Source organism: Eptesicus fuscus, chromosome 12 (genome assembly GCF_027574615.1).
Source record: "Eptesicus fuscus isolate TK198812 chromosome 12, DD_ASM_mEF_20220401, whole genome shotgun sequence".
In the NCBI taxonomy this organism is placed as follows: domain Eukaryota; kingdom Metazoa; phylum Chordata; class Mammalia; order Chiroptera; family Vespertilionidae; genus Eptesicus; species Eptesicus fuscus.
The window spans coordinates 41,888,318-41,905,802 of record NC_072484.1 but is presented as its reverse complement, the minus strand read 5'-3'; the positions used below and the strand labels follow the sequence as shown (position 1 = coordinate 41,905,802).

At 44.8% G+C, this 17,485-nt stretch overlaps 1 protein-coding gene and 1 pseudogene across 1 annotated transcript in view; one reads left to right on the top strand and one right to left on the bottom strand.

Annotated features, from left to right (window-relative positions):
• Positions 1-17,485, top strand: part of CCBE1 (collagen and calcium binding EGF domains 1) — a 172,343-nt gene that overhangs the window by 15,968 nt on the left and 138,890 nt on the right. The gene's annotated exons all lie outside the window — the stretch shown is intronic.
• Positions 1-17,485, bottom strand: part of LOC129150939 (transforming acidic coiled-coil-containing protein 3-like) — a 72,956-nt pseudogene that overhangs the window by 7,741 nt on the left and 47,730 nt on the right.

Genomic DNA, 17,485 nt, shown 5'->3' with positions numbered 1-17,485 from the left:
CAGCATGTGATTCTGAATTATGAAACTCAAATATGCTCTAGTAAGGAGAAAACCACTACCCACCTGCTCATCAACAACAAGATTTTGCACCATGTGCTTTATCCGTCCCATTTTCCTGTGCTAGTGTATTTTACAGCAAATCCCAGACATGATGGCATTTGACTATTACATATTTCAGCACTCATTTCTAAGAAATGTGGAGTCTTCATACATTACCAAAATGTCATTATGACACCAAAAACTAACAAAAAAACAAACCAATATGAATGTTACTTTTAAACATCACCCCACCCCCCGCAAATAAAATGGGGGTTTATTTTGTGAGGTTATTTCTATTGAATTCTGCCATGGATGAGTGGTCCTTCTGTCACCACTAGTGAGTGATCTGACATTTAAAAAAAATATGTTTTTATCGATTTCAGAGAGAGGAAGGGAGAGAGAGAAAGAAACATTGATGAGAGGGAAGCATTTATCGGCTGCCTCCTGCATGCCCCCTACTGGGGATCGAGCCCGCAACCCAGGCATGTTCCCTGACTGGGAATCAAACCAGTAACTTCCTGGTGCACGGGACACACGCAACCAACTGAGCCACACCAGCGGGCTGACCTTACATTTCAACACATGTGCTTAATTCTGAGGAAGTGTCTGGAGTAGAAACCCTGTATTGTACACTGTGGTGTTGTCTGTAGCAGAGCAGGACTCCATGGGAGGCAGTGGCCCAGGAGTAGCTATTGGCTTAAATTTGACCATAAGGTTGTGAAATCTTCACCTTAATAAGAATATTTTACCTCAAAGGTAGTTCTATACATTGACCCCCAAGATGATACCATATTATAGATAGGGGTGTGTTCTTAGATTAAAACGTAGTTTGCGGGGGGGGGGGGAGGTAACTTCTAATTTATTTGTATACTTATATTTAGGGTTTATTTATGTTTTTAATTGAATTTATTGGGGAAGCATCCTATCTAATAAAGAGGGAATATGCTAATTGACCCTCACGCCATCGCAAAGATGGCGGCACCCACAGCCAATAAGGAGGGAATATGCTAATTGCTGCCCCGCCCTCAAAGATGGCAGCACCCACAGCCAATAAGGAGGAAATATGCTAGTTGACTGCCACACCCTCAAAGATGGCAGTGCCCACAGCCACAAGATGGTGGCGCCTAGTCCCCTCAGCCCCACCTGGACGGCAGGTGCAGCAAGGCTGGGCCCGCCCTGTGCGCCTGCCTCTGGAGTCCCCTAGTCCCCTCAGCCCTCTCGGATGGTGGCAGCCCGGCCGGCCCAAGGCGCAGGTAACCAGGGCAAGCCGAGGCTTGCGTTGCCGGCAATGGCAGCAGCAGAGGTGTGATGGGGCATCGCCTTCCCCCAATTGCTGAGTTGGCTCCCACCCCTGAGGGCTCCCAGACTGTGAGAGGGGCAGGCTGGGCTGAGGGACCCCCCCTCCAATGTATGTATTTTCATGCACCGGGCCTCTAGTTGGTTAATAAAATTACATAGGGTTCAGGTGTATATTTCTATAAATGCATTATCTGTATATTGTATTGTGTGTTCACCACCCCAAATCAAGTCTCCTTCCATCACCATTTATCCCTCCGTTATCCTCTACTACTGCTCCTCACCTCCCTTTTTTTTTGTGGTAATCACCATACTGTTGTCTGTGTCTATGGATTGTTGTTGTTGTTGTTGTTGCTTAATTTCCTCACCTTTTTCACTCAGTCCCCCAAATGCCCTCACCTGTGACAGCTGTCAGTCTGTTTTCTGTATCTGAGTCTGCTTCTGTTTTGTTTGTTAGTTTAATTTGTTCATTAGATTCCACATATAAGTGAATTCATATGGTATTTGTCTTTCTCTGACTGGCTTATTTCACTTGCATAATACTCTCTAGGTCCACCCATACTATCTCAAAAGGTAAGAGTTTCGTTTTTATAGCTGAGTAGTATTCCATTGTATAAATGTACCACAGCTTTTTTATCCACTCTCCAGCTACTGATGGGTAGTTGGAGTATTTTCAAATCTTAGCTATCCTATCTAATAATAGACAAATATGCAAATTGACCATACCTCTGACACGCCCACAAGCAACGCCCACATCCAATCAGAGCGAGTATGCAAATTAACCCAAACCAAGATGGCTACAGCCACAGAGAGCAATGTTTTCTAGGTAACAGAGGAAGCCAAGCTTTCTGCCTGCCCTTGCCAGGCCTAAGCCTCCACTCAAGCTACAAAGTTTCAATTATAGAAGGTAAACAAATTCAAACAAATGGCGGCAGAATGGAGCTTGAGAGAGAGCAGGCCAGGGTTGCCGCCAGCAACAGGGGAAGCAAAGCTTTCTGCACACCCTGGCCAGGCCCACCCACTTAAGGCAACAAAGTTTCAATTATAACCCCAACACAAATGGCTGCTGGCCTCGGAGGGAGCCCCAGGCTTGGCTCCGCTCCAGGCTACAAAGTTTCAATTGTAGAAGGAAAATAAATTCCAGATACTAGGGCCTCTGCTTGGGTTGCCAGGGGGGGTGGCCGGCCTGCAAACCACCACAGGCCCCTCGCTCAGGCCGCCCCACACCCCAAGGGAACCCCCACCTGATCCGGGACGCCCTTCAGGGCAAACCAGGTGGCCCCCACCCCTGTACCAGGCCTCTATACTATCTAATAAAAGAGTAATATGCAGATTGATCATCACTGCAACACACAATATAGCTGCCCCCATGTGGTCAAAGATCCTGCCCCCATGTGGACACAAGATGGCCACCACAAGATGGCCAGCAGGAGAGGGCAGTTGGGAGGCACCCGGCCTGCAAGGGAGGGCAGTTGGGAGGCACCCTGCCTGCAAGGGAGGGCAGTTGAGAGGGACCAAGCCTGCAAGGGAGGGCAGTTGGAGGTGATCAACCCTGCAGGAGAGGGCACTTAGGGGTGACCAGGCTGGCAGAGGAGGGAAGTTGGGGGCAAACAGGCTGGCAGCAGAGTGGTTAGGGGGTGATCAGGCTGGAAGGCAGAAGCGGTTAGGGGCAATCAGGAGGGCAGGCAGGCAAGCAGTTGGGAGCCAGCAATCCTGGATTGTCAGAGGGATGTCCGACTGCCCAGTGGATCGGGCCTAAACGGGCAGTCGGACATCCCTCTAGGGGTTCCATATTGGAGAGGGTACATGCTGGGCTGAGGGACAACCCCCCTCCGTGCACGAAATTTCGTGCACCGGGCCTCTAGTTATAAATAATGCTGCAGTGAACATAGGGGTGCATATATTCTTTCAAATTAAGGTTCTAAGTTTCTTTGGATATATTCCCAGAAGTGGAATTGCTGGGTCATAAGGCAGTTCCACTTTTAATTTTTTGAGTTAACTCCATACTTCTTTCCACAGTGGTTGTACCAATCTGCATTTCCACTAACAGTGCATGAGGGTTCCCTTTTCTCCACATCTTCGCCAACACTTGTTCTTTGTTGATTTATTGATAATAACCATTCTAGCAGGTGTGAGGTAATATCTCATTGTGGTTTTAATTTGCATCTCTCTGATAATTAGTGACATTGAATATCTTTTCATATGTCTGTTGACTATCTGTATGTCCTCTTTGGAGAAGTGTCTATTCAGGTCCTTTGCCCATTTTTAAATTGCCAGATCTTCTCCATCATGGAAAAGAGGTCATCATAGATTCTGGTCAGTTCATTGTTTCTTTAGTCTTCTGCTCCACAGCCTTCTCCAGTGAGTAGACATGCATCTGCTCCTTCCTTAGGCTTTCCTGGAAGGCCAGTGCCTCTGCCTGGGCTTCACTCCAGACTTGGGCAATGTCCTTGTTGGCTAGTCAGAGTTTCTCCTCCACCTAGGCCTTCAGCGCTTGGTACCTCTGGCCTTCCTCCTTAAACCTGATGATATAACTGCTTCAGGGATTCTTCATTCATATGGTAGCCATTGATTAACGCCTCCTGCTTCTCAAACCTCTTCAAGAGGTTAGAGAGTGACTTTTCCATGGAGTTCAGATCCACGGTCAGCTGGTCTTTTCCTCTCAGAATGTTTTGGGTCTTGGCTTTGGCAAAGTCCTGCTGTTTCTGAGTGTTCTCCATTGCCTGGTATATGAAGCTCTCATCCCCGTCCATGACCTTCCCCATCCCCTGGGACATGAAGCTCTCATCCCTGCCCCATCTCCAGGTTCATCTGATGCAGCTCCTCACACTGGCTCCTCAGCTGCAGGTTCTCCTTCTGTGTTGCCTCCATTGCAGGGTCCAGGTCCTTCTGGCGGTCTTGCAGCATGTCCACAATAGAGCCTCCAGGCCCAAGGACACACAGAGGTGGGCCCAGCACCGGGAGGTCTGGTGCTCCCAGGAAGTCCAGCTCCACCAGTTTGGCGTCAGGTGGGCTTCCCACAGAAGGCATATCAGTATCCTGTGTACTGCTGGTCTCAGGGCCATACACACTGGTTTCTGAGGATTTTTCTTCAGGAACAGGTTAAACTTGAAGTATAAGCCCGGGCTGACTCCTTCACCAGGAATGTCCTGAACTGCTCCAGGTAGTGTCTGTCAGCTCCCGAGCCTAGAACCTCAGCTGGGTCTCGGAAGTGCTCTGCACTCGAGTCTATGGTTGTCCATTTTAGGTCCTTGTTTTATTTTGCTACAGTGCTTAAATAATTTGTAGCTTATTTTTTGTCTTTTCCTGACTAGACATAAGGGCAAGGGACAGGCCTGTCTTGTTGATGTTTGTATCCCCTGTATCACGATGCCTGGTCCATTTTCTGTGCAGCAGCATAAATGTTTGTGGAAGAGTGAATGAATCCACATGGTTACTGTATAGTAAGATCATCCTCTGAAACAGAGCCACGTTTTGTATTTGTAGATTTAAACTTATACTTGGATCTATTCCAGATATATAAGGCAGTTTGTAATACATAAAATATGAGAAGATAGCATCCATTAAAAAGACCAAAAAACAAAAACAAAATTGGAGACTTAAGGAAGGGAGCCAGGATTGAGGGTAAGCATGTATGCCATAAAGGCACACAGGCTTGCGATGATGGGTAGGTCATGAGGCTCTGAGCTCTCTAGCAGCCAGGGAGAAAAGATGTCAAACTGGTCCATATGGTAAAATACCCAGGACTATGACAGCTGTTCTTCAGACCAAAGATAAATTTCATCCAAGGGTCATGGTAAAAAGAAAAATACCTCATGTGATAGTGCTCAACCCTAGGATGGGCATGGTAAGTTGCCTATGGTCATGACCTTCAAGTATATTTGGTTGCTGTCTTGCCAAGTACAGTATGGTTAAGGCCCATTGATGGGACCCAATATGAAGCTGTCCAGACTCTACATGCTGTATGACATTGTCGCTGCTGCTTTGGTTTCTGCTGCTGCCTGCTTCACATTATCTATGGGGGCATGCAAGAGGGGAAACACATATTTGTTACTTTCTTTGACCTAAACTGCTGACTTTTACTATTGCATTATTGCTTATTTGCTCCTGCTTAACATTTTTGAGATCCCGCTCCTCTCCTTGTTGGAGACCGGGTGTAAGCTGACAGAGTCCTTGCACCCGAAGGGACTGACAAGAATTAGTCCCTTCCCATGCAGTGTCCCCTGACTTGTTTCAATCTAATTTGTTTTGATGGCACATTCCTATTGTCAGCAGATGAGTAGAATAAGAAAAACCTTTCATAGCTTATCAAAAGTCTGTAAATATTTACCGAGAACTTGGTCTCCTGACTTCTCTTAGAGATTAAGAAGAACAGAGAGTACATTCCTCTTTGTTGACCTCCTATTCAGTATTGGTGTATAAAAGGCATTACGCGGTTAATAAAGCTAGCTGCAGTAGCTCGACGGCTTGCAGAGCCGCAGTCGATCGATGACTACCTGCAGACTCCTCCCGATCCCGCTGTCCTGTCTTTCTTTCTTTTCTCAATTCCCACCTCCCTACCTCAGCCCGGTTCAACCTGTCAGGCTGGTCCCTGACATCTCCTTACAGCCTTCTCTGTCCTTTCCTTCTAGCCTGTCCCTGGGTCTGCTGCACACTTCCACTAGCAGCATCTTCTAGCTCCTAGTGCTCATCTCCCAGGCTGTATTTTGAGGATGTCCAAACCTTCTTTATCCTCATATTCGATAAGTGTCTCTTCACTCTGGATGGACCAACTCTAGAATGCTGTAAAACTCTAGTAAAAGTCAGCAGTTGACTTTGCACTCAGTAGTGCTGCTGTATGTATGTTCACAGCCACTGGGATTCTAAAGAGAATGGAGATGAGAGACCAAGGAAGTTATATTCCTTTGTAAGAAGAGTAAAGTAAGTCTTTTAATGTGGGGGTTGTCCATGTACAGTGAGACTGCTTAGAGCAAAACTTATTGAGGGGCAGAAGCCTACCTGATAGTTCCGTAATCCTGTGTGTGCAGCAGGGAGGGCAGCTGGAGTAGCAGTAGATCTTAATTAGTATTGCTTGGTTTTCCCCATAAGGAGCTCAAAATGAAATTGATCATTACAGAAAGCAATCATTATTCTAGCTGATAAGCAGAACTAGCATATTTTATTTAGTAACCTGGGTAGCGTAAATACAGAAAAACTTCCTGCAGGATCGGCTTTAATACCATAAATTGGATATAATGCAGCAGACTAACTGGAGAGCACCTTTTCTATCACACGCTGGCACGTGGGTAAAGAAGCCTTCCTTCTCTGCAGCGAGCTAGGACACTCACAGCAGCAAACATTGCCGGTGATACTTGGTTTGAGCAGCTGACTCTTTGATTGGCTTTGGGTTCTTCCCTTCAACATTCTTATATTTTAAACGCAATTTATTTTAACTTTGGGGATTTTGTTAACCCTCGTGTTTCCACTTTATGAAAAGCCATAGTTAATAAAGAGAATGTGTACAAGAGAGTGCAAGTGATAGTCTTGGTGGAGATAAAAAAGGCCTTTTGAGCACAACCAGGATGTGATTAAATACTAAATTTGCTCAGGGATGTTTAGGTTTTAGAAGCCCTAAACCCCACCATTTCCCTATGGAAGCAGTTATTTTTACAACCTAATTGTTGATTACACAAGATTCCTTAGAAATGTAATGTCTCAAACAACAGAAGAGATTGTGTTTGGTACATTTTTCTAGATGGTACCAAATACACACTTAATAACATATTAATTATGGTGATGTTCAGAAATATTCTTATTGACCTTTTAATGATAACAATTGTAAGTAATATGCATTGAACACTTACCGTGTCCCAATTGCTGTATGGAGCAAAATAGATGATTTTCTTGAATGTTCTTGGCAATCTTGGGAGTAACAAACTGCTTTTATTTCTCATTTTACAGATGAGATACATTAAAGTTTTGGCTTAGCCAGCAACTTTCTCAAAGTCACATAGCTCTTAAGTGGAGGAGCCATGGTGGAATAGTGTTTCCAATTTTCATAGTTTATTCTTTATTCATTTCTTAGAATTTTGTTCTATCAGTCATGTACTGCAGCATAACCAACTCCCCAAGTCTTAGTGGCCTAAAACCGTGAGCAATTTTCTTGCTCACGGTTTTGTAGGTTTGCAATTTGGGCCGGCCTCACAGGGATGGCCTGGCCGTGCTCCATGTGGTGTTGGCTGGAGAGACTTAGCTAGAGCTGGAGGAACCAACATGGACTCGCTCATATGCGAGGCTTTGGTGTTGGCCGCCAGCTGGAGACCCTCTGTTGTCCTCCAAGTGACCTTTCTCTACCTGCTCTTCTTCAGTCAGTAGTCTAGATGGGGCTTGCTTCATGGCGGTATAAGCATTCCAGGAGCACAGAGATGGAAGCAGTCTGAGCTAGGAGCTTTGAAGCCATAAACTACTGAAGACCGGACTACACAGGTCACTTTCTCTGTATACTATTGATCAAAGCAAGGGACAGGGCCAGCCAGATTCGAGGTGGCCTGTGCAGAGGCGTGGGAGGGTTGTGTGAGGCCATGCTTGCAGACACGCTTCCCTGTAGATCTCTAAACACCACCCTGTGAGCCATAATCCTCCTTCACTTGACTTTTTATCTCTCTTGACTTCTAATCTCATATGGTTACTGTGATTCTCTACACAGCCACTCCAACCACGTCTTTGCTACATTTCATATTCCCTGTTAATTTCTTTACAAAATAGCAGTTTGGAGCCCTTGGCCCCAAGGTCTAGTCCAATTATACCAGCATTAATGCGTTTATTATTTTATGCAAATAAAGACAGTCCCCATGCCCACAGCTAACTGCCTTTTGAATGTTCAGGCTTCACTCTTCTCTTGATTGAACTTATGATCTGTTATCTCCAAACTAGCATTCTGCCAGCCTTGTCATTATTGCTAATAGGGCTCATTAAACCTGCTATCTTGGAAGGAGTATTGATCCCTTTCTTAGCTTCCCTCCTTCCTTTCCTCTATCTGATCCAACCCATAATAACAGCCTTTGAACATGCCTTTTCCTCCTCCCTTCACCACTCATGTTAAGGCTTGTATCACCTCATCCCTCACTTCACACAGGGTTTAAAGTGATCACTCTCCCAGCCTTATCTCCCCCACTTCACTCTCTCCTTCCTGCAGCTGCTGGTCTTTGGAAGTGCTCTTAATGAAACCTACATTCTATCATTTTCCTCCCCAAGAAACCTCCCCTTCCACCAGTCATGTCATACTGCTGGGTGCTTGAACTGCTTTCCTAGTGTTCAGGACCTGCCAGCAGCTACTGCCTGCTGCCCCCAGATTCAGGAGTAGTTAAGCGAGCATTCTCCCATAGTCAGCCGCTCTCTGCAGAGCTCTGCTTGCCACCACTTTGTGACATGGCTTTGAATGTTCGTCGTGGGTTTAGATTTTTATTTTATATTGATGTGGGATCATGGATGCCTGGCATTGAGCAGAAAGTTTTGCTAAGGAGGAGACGGGCAGATCTACTTTATTTTTATTTTTATTTTTTTGTATTTTATTGATTTTTTACAGAGAGGAAAGGAGAGGGACAGAGAGCTAGAAACATCGATGAGAGAAACATCGACCAGCTGCCTCTTGCACACCCCCTACCGGGGATGTGCCCGCAACCAATGTACATGCCCTTGACCGGAATCGAACCTGGGACCTTTCAGTCCGCAGGCCGACGCTCTATCCACTGAGCCAAACCGGTTTCGGGCAGATCTACTTTAAAGTAGTGGCTCTATGGAGGTGGTTACTCAGTTGGAGTTGTCTAAGACATGGGCGACTACAGAAGTTGTAGAGGGTATGAGCCATGACATTACTGTGCACACACATGCATGGCTATGAGGTAAATCTTAATTATGAAGGCGGCTGATAACATCTCCCTTAGGATCACTTTTTCCATCCTAAGCCCACACTTTCTCATCTCAGACACAGCAGTGGGCACATTCAAGGTGCATCCAACTCTCAGAATCCTGGGGTGCTTTTGACAAAGAGGACTGCTTTAGTTAATTCTTCGGGTAATTTGATTATTAAGGTTGTTGATGCTAATATTTAGCCTTAACAACATAATCTGCTTTTTAAAGGAAAAATTCTCATGAAATAAGAAATAATAACACATTAAAGGCCCTACACAACTTGGTGGTAAGGAGGCTGCCTTATAGCTTTGGAGGCAGTATATCAGAGAGGCTAAGAGTGTGGGCCATGACGGCAGATGGCCCAAGTTTTAACCTTTTGCACTCGGATGTCGAGTGTGATGGTTATTGAATGTATCAATAATTTGAAATATAAAAAAATCCAAATAAATAAGTTTGTATGAAAAGAAACTCCAGTTTTTTATTCTACTGCAGCGCTTTGTAAAATCTGGGGTATTTTAAAAATTAAATCCCAAGTAGAATAAAGGAATCGAGAAAAAAGCAAGCGAGTGCAAAGGGTTAAAGTACTCTGACACAGAGGAGCTGTGTGACTTTGGGCAGAGAACCTAACTTTCATGTCACTTTACCCACCTGCAAAATATGGATAGCAATATTACTTTCCTCATACGGCTCCTATGGTGACTCAGTGAGTTAAAACACAAGAACACACTGGCACATGTACTCAATGAACATTACCTGACACCATCTACCCTTCATTTTAAGTAAATCATGTTCCATGAAATGAGATGGGATGCTCAGGGCTGTACAACCAGAAAGGTTCAACCAATTGATATTTCCATCAGCCCCATATCAAAACCTACACCCCACAAGGAATAACCTTTTAAAAATGGAAAAGAAAAGCAACTCAAGTCCACGAGCATGCCACACATTTCTGCGAGTGGCTTCCACACACATTACAGAGGTCGGGGGTCATGAAATAATAACTGCAAGTCCTCTGACCTCCTTGGAGAAAGGTTCCATGTCAAGACTGGATTATGTTACTGGAGAACTTACATAAGGAAATGAGGCCTCCCACATTGAAGTGTAAACACATTCCATAAATGCTCTTAATACATTAAGTTAAAAGAATTTACATGATTTTTTTTTTTTACAGCAGCCAATTTTGAATGAGAAGCCAGTACAGACGCTATTAAATCCAACAACACAGGTTTCTTACATGGCTTTCGAATAGCCAACTAATTTCCAAAAGTGCTGCTTGATGCCTTCTCTTGGGTACCAAAAGGTGGGGAGGTGGGCAGGCAGAAACTTACTCCCAGCCCTTCTAAGAGTTTACAAGAAGCGATCAGGTTGCACATTTAGCAATTTATTCATTGCATGCCCCACTGAAAGAGGAAAAGTGACATGAAACAAAATTCATCAAGGCTATTAGTGTGAGCCAGAGAGCACCATGCCATGGCTCTGCCTGACCACAGTATCAACATTTCTAGAGAGCCTGGGTCCCAGGAAATGTGGCTGGGCCTGGCCACAGAGTCCACTGACATGTGGCTGTGTCTCATATGGATGCAGAGGAAATAGGAGGTCTGCTCTGGGTAGAAACCTTTCCTTCCCATCATCAGCAAGGAGCTGCATTATCAAACACATGGATGAAAGTTTCCTTGACCAGAGTTTGCTCATCTGTAAAATGAGAAGGTTATACAGACAAAACAGGGCTCAGAGGTCCCCTCAAGTTCTCGGTGTCTGTGACACCAAGTCCCTTTATCCCTAGCATCTCCCTGTGGTACAGTTTCCTCTTCTCTTTAGTTGTGTCCTTAAGTTGAGTGGGCAGGCAATGCCGGAGTTTATTGAGCCCATGTTAATTCTCCAGATGGCCACTTCAGGACTCAGGACCTCTGTGTACAATGGTGCAGGTGCAGGCTAGAAGGGGTCAATGGGGGGGGGGAGTGTAGGGGGGAAGGAGGATATCTGTAATACTTTCAACAATAAAGATAAATTTAAAAAAAGATTCTGCCTATGTAAGTAATAAATGAAAACCCAACCCAATTTGGCTTTCAAAGATGATATGAGATAATACAAAAATTCCTCCTGAAATGCTTAGAGAATTAGATTCATGGAAGGATTCAGCTGGAACTCTTCCCTCATTGGAATAACCTCATCATTTCACGGCCAACCACAGGTCTACAAATGCCCTGCCCCCCCAGACATCCCAATACCTGGCAAACTTTGAGACTGAGAGGAGATGTATAAATAGATATATCTTTGTAAACTATTTCCACCCATGACTATTTGATGAGCATGGATTTTCTATGTGTATTTTTTCCTTCTTGACCAAAGCTGTGTTCCCTGGAGATGTTCCAACAACATACTGCTAACATACTCCCATTGTGGAATTCATCTGGAAAATTTTGCAACTTAACAAAACATCGCAGCCCTCTAACAGGCGTCTCTGTGGACCTGCAGATTGGAGACCAGAAGCACACAGTAAATAGTTTTTGGTCTAGCTCGGAAGGCGTTCGGCGGATCTGTGCATCTGAGCTTATTTGTTTAAATAATTTACTGAAGAATTTAGAACACTTTGTTCACATCCATTTGGTTTGGGGGTTAAGGATCTGGAGGGTCAAATGGACACAACTGCTGAGTCAGAGGAGGGGCTTAATAAATATTTGTTGAATGAATGAAAGCTTCAAGTCTTGTACTCACTAGCTGTCTGTGCCTTGAGGCAAGACATTGAAATTCTTGGTGCTTTCATTTCCACAATTAAAGAAATGGAGCTAGTACAGTCGCTTCTCATTATCCATGGTAGTTATGTCCTGTGAGTTTGTCACAAACATCATTTAACCAATACTGACCATGAGTCCTACGGGAAATGCAGGGTTAGGCGTCCATGAGCCTCTAGTCATAGCATTTTTGCCAACGGATCAATACATAACCTTCTTTTATGTGTTTCTGCTTAAAAACACCTTATTTAATGAATACCCACCAGCACTATAATTCATGCCTGGACAAAGTGTACCTAACACACGTATTTTTTCCCAAGGCCCATCACTCCTTTCTTGTGTTTAAGACACTAGACAGCACTTCAGCACTACACTTGGGGGTCTTTTTCAACCGTGAAATCACCAACAAACAAAAATGCAAAGAAGTGGCGTTAAAAAAGGACACGTGTGCCGAAACCGGTTTGGCTCAGTGGATAGAGCATCGGCCTGCGGACTCAAGGGTCCCAGGTTCGATTCCGGTCAAGGGCATGTACCTTGGTTGCGGGCATATCCCCAGTGCGGGGTGTGCAAGAGGCAGCTGATCGATGTTTCTAGCTCTCTATCCCTCTCTCTTCCTCTCTGTAAAAAATCAATAAAATATATTTAAAAAAAAAAAAAAAAAGGACACGTGTTTCCAATATGAAAACTGAAATGAGAAGGCAGAGCCTCACTGGGTCAGCCTCAACTGGAAGCGTGCACATCGGGACACTTGGAGTTTTCACTGCTCTTGCATGTGTCTGTGAGTGACCACGACGGTCCCGTGAGGACTGACTGGGAGTTAACAAATACATATTAACCAGTAGAAAAATTTGCAAATGCACACTCCACAAATAATGAGGAGTGACTGTACTTGACTCATTCCCTAAATATTGACTGAGAGCCTTCTCAATGCCAGCCACTGTGGTAGGAAGGTGACCAGAGTGGACAGGCTCCTTCCTCATCGTGCTAGTGGTCCAGTGGGAGGTAAAGTTAAACTAACAATCACCCAAATATGTAATTACAAAATGTGGTAACTGCATGATGTGGAAGATACGGGGAGGCATGCAGGGGGACCATAATCTACCAGCAGGTTCAGGAGGAGGATGACAGTTAAGCCCAGTACCAGGGCATAGGTTGGAGTTAGCCAGAGGGAAGGAAAGGGGCTGATAATAAGAATAAGAGCGTCTATATTCTTAAATCACCTCCCCCGTTGTTTTCCTCTCTTAGGGACTGCATTTACTTGAAGGGTAAGACCAAAAGCAAACGTCAGCCCTGACTTCAAGTAAGATTCCACCTCAGTGTCCTTGTGGTTTCTGCATGGGAGTAACCACACACGAAAGCCAAAGCAGTTAAGTGCATCATCTGGCTTTCTCTTCTCAGTGCCTGTGGACCATCTGAAAACCAGATGGCCCGACCTGTGTCCCCATTGACCAGGGTGCTGTGCCCCCCAAGACAGAAGCTCACTCATGAGGACACAGGCAAAGCCCTCTGTTCACGAGCCAATAATCGTATCTTATTAGCTCCAGAGGATATTCCCTATCTCAGCATTTTGAACCCAATTTTGTTGGTGATGGTACAGAAAATATGTTGACTTCTGCTCAGTGTATTAGCATTAACGGCACCCCTCCCCCCCCCAGTGGTTAACAACAACTAAAACAACGAACACACACCAGACTAGATGGCTGGTGATCATGGGAGAGGATGGAATCTGCAGAAACTTTTCAATTTAATTCTAAATAAGTGGGGGATAATCATTGTTAAACTTATAGATGAAGCAAAGAATTAATGAAAGCAGTCCTCTTTGTCAAAAGCACCCCGGGATTCTAAGAGTTGGATGCACCTTGCATGTGCCCACTGCTGTGTCGTGCCTGCTCCATCGGGGTGGGGTACAGATGGAGGAGATGATGTTTGTCCTTGGGGTCTTCCTTCTCTCTCTTCTTCCTTTCAACAACCTTCTTAGTATTCCCTGGCTGTTTTGCAACCCCTCACTAAAAAACTAGCTCTCTGTCTCAGGTGTGCCTGGAAACCTTAACCTTCCCCTCCATTGCATCCAAACCTGCCTCAGGTCCAGCTTCCTGGATGCTTGCTGGGTAGCTGGGCGAATCTGCACCACTTGGTGTTGCCACATATGTGTGTGATAGGTGGCCTTTGAAATTAATTTCATTTTTGTACAGAACTGCTAGAGATAATGGGACCAAGGAAAGGAAGGCTCAAGGTAGAATTTCAGGTTGTGAAAGGTAGTGGTAGAGCTCTTTGGGGGCCCGGACCTGTCCCTTCCATTGGCCCCGGGGAAAGATCATTAAACAGTTTGAGACCCTAGATTTATCTTCTCACTTGTAATGGTCCTTTTCTGCTTTTTTGGAATCTCCAGGTTTAGCTAATGACAGATTATAGTGGTGGCCTCTAGGTGTAAGCACCCTGAGAGAGATGCTTGTGGTCCTCTCTGCACTCTAACCAAAGGTTACGGTCACATTAGTATGAAGTTATACCAAACCTACAGTAGTTTCTATAGGAAAGGAAGTCTGTGAAATAAGCATTCGGTGCATAAGGAACTTTGTTCTTTAGACAAATAGTAAGTCTTGTGTTTACAACTCCATCATTAAAAACGCTGACCTCTTAAAATATATTGGTTAGCTAAGCAATTGCCCACTAGATGCACTTACAAATAATTAGGCCCAGATGCCATTCCTGACCATCAAGAACTAAAACTAATGACCTGGAATTCGTATCCTCAGATTGGCGTCCTTAAATTCTCCCTTTAAGACCAATTTAGAGCAGTGAGTCTCTGAAAGGTAGATTAACCTCCTTCCATACATTGCAAACTAATAATGACCAAATACCCAGGAAAATAATTTAGTTGGTACATAGTCATTCTCCTAAGATTTAATGTAACTTATTATACTCCATCTAATGTACAGTGAAATGAGCCACAATCATGATTGCTTTGTAAGGTTTTAAATTCTTCTCCACTGTTTAAAAATAATACAAAATACAATTGGTGTGTGTTATTTTTTGTCATGAAGGATGAGAATTTCAGTCAACTATTGTGCCCTCTGAAACCACTCCTACCCCCATCTCATTGAAATGGACATTCTTCTCTCTGATTCTCTGGAAATGGACCTGCTCATTGAAAATCTAATGGTAAAATTACAGTGCAAGTTCACATGCTTGGGAATGGTCGTCAGTCTTTTAAAAGATGCTGAAGTAGAAATTACCTTCAGAGCACCTTATCTTGCCCTCCCTTTCCTCCCACAGCTCCCTTATGTTCTGTGATCCTGGGAACCACTTTTAAAGTAGAGGCAACATTTGGAATAAATTGCCAGACCAGATTGTTTACAGGTTTATGAAAACCTCCCAGGCCCACTATGAGGCTTCATGAAAAAGTGAACACCGTGTTCTTTGCTTTCTGAGTGATGGCGTGTTTGTTTTTGGCATGTTCACATGGGGCTTGAGTGCCTGATGGCTGAGTGGCAACCCTTTGTGACTTTTTGTGGAGACAGGCTTCGGCCAACAGTTGTGACCCGTGGGCTCTCTGCAGCCCCACTAGCCTCTTGTGGGATGTTTTGACTAGGGCAGTGGTCGGCAAACTCATTAGTCAACCGAGCGGCAAACCACGGCTCACGAACCTCATGTGGCTCGCGAGCCGCAGTTTGCCGACCACTGGACTAGGGAATCACCCTCTATCCTCAGGGGTTGGCCAGTAGCCTATGCACTGAATCTGGCTGCTGCCTGTTGTTGTAAATAAAGTTTTATTGGAACATAACTATACCAGTTTCTTTACATGGTGTCAATGGCTGCTTTCCTGCTACAATAGCAAAACTGAGTAGTTGAGACAGAGACTTATGGACGATCAAGTCTAAAGGATTTGCCATCGGACCCTTCACCAAAGAGTTTCCAGGAGGCGTTATATCCTATTTGTTTTTGTTTGTTTGTGTGTTTTGATGACCTTTTAAAAATAATTCTCTATTGTTGAAAATATTACATACTAGTAGCCCTGCACACGAATCTGTGCATCAGTAGCTCTCTGCAGGGCCTGGCAGCTCTGCGCCTGCTGCCCAGAGGCTCTCCGCGGCCCAGAGACCCATCCATGGCCGGGTGTGGAATGCTTGCCTCATCGCCAGGGCAACGACGCAAGCATTCCGCACCCCGGCCTGGCCAGAGACCCATCCGCGCATTCCACCAGGCTGCTCACGCTGCCCACTCTCAGCAGCCGACCCCCACCCCCAGGACTGGGGAACTTGGGCGGAGCTGAGAGAACTAGGCGCCACCATCTTTGTGATGGCGTGATTTATAATTTGCATGTTACCCTTTTATTAGATAGGATGTCCCCTTTTCCCCCCATTGACCCCATCCAGCCCGCCCCCACTTCCCCACCCCCACCCCAGGCCTTTACCACCCTATTGTCTGTGTCCATGGGCTATGCATATATGCATACAAGGTCTTTGATTGATTACCTCCCACCCACCCACCCTCCCCCGCCTCTATCCTATTTGTTTTTAAACAAGTCCTTGAAACTTGGCTTCTGTCACCTATGCACTGATGCTCTCGCCTCTCTGCTCAGTGGTTCAGCCTCACCTCCTTGAGCTCCCTCATGTTGCTCCCAATGGGTGACCAGTCTGGAAGCTGTGCTTGGGGTCAGGCTCTCTTGCTAACCTGTGGTCGAAGCCTTTGTCCTTGGATCTCCATGTTGAATGGAGCCTATCAATATGACAGTCACAAACTAACATCTAAAAGTGGGACACTGAATTTTAGAACCAGAAGAGACCAGCCCTTCATGATCAAGCTTCCTCTTTGTTTAGATGACAATGTTGAGACCATAGGAGGCTGAGGGACTGTCCTCAGTCACACATCCAGGCAGTGGCTGTCAGGGTCCCCACTGGGCCTCCTGGCACAGGTTTTAGCTCTCTCCCCACAAATGCCACATTGCTGCTACACAAACGCACCTGCTGGAACAAAACACGTGCTTTGTGATTTCTAGTTAAAGGTGAGCATTTTTTTCCTCCTTTACTAGTATTTCTACTGTGTGTGACTTTATCCAGGTTGGCCAGAGAGAGATGATTTATGCTCAGAAGTAAAAGCAAAACTCCTGTTAATGCAGGATATGTTTATTCACTGTTTATTCCAAGGACTCGGCCATCAAACAATAAAATGTGTTTTTTAATTCTTCCTGTCGGTAATTCTAATGCTAACCAGCCTAGTTTTAAACCATCAAATTATGCTCTTTTTAATGTGCAATTTTAGCAATGCCTAAAGCTTTCTGGCTACATATGTGACCACAAATCAGCAGTTTTATGTATTAGTGTTGCTTAGAGAGCTGATTTTTTTTTTTACGATGTGTGTGCATTATAAGCTTTTCAATTTTGTAATTAACATGACAGCCATCAAATAACCTACTTTTGATATAATTTCTTATTCTCACGACAGGGTCAGTTTTAAATTGGATAGTAATTAATATTTACACTTATATTTGATTTTCAGCAAAATAATAGATTAGTTCAGTGAAAGGCAGT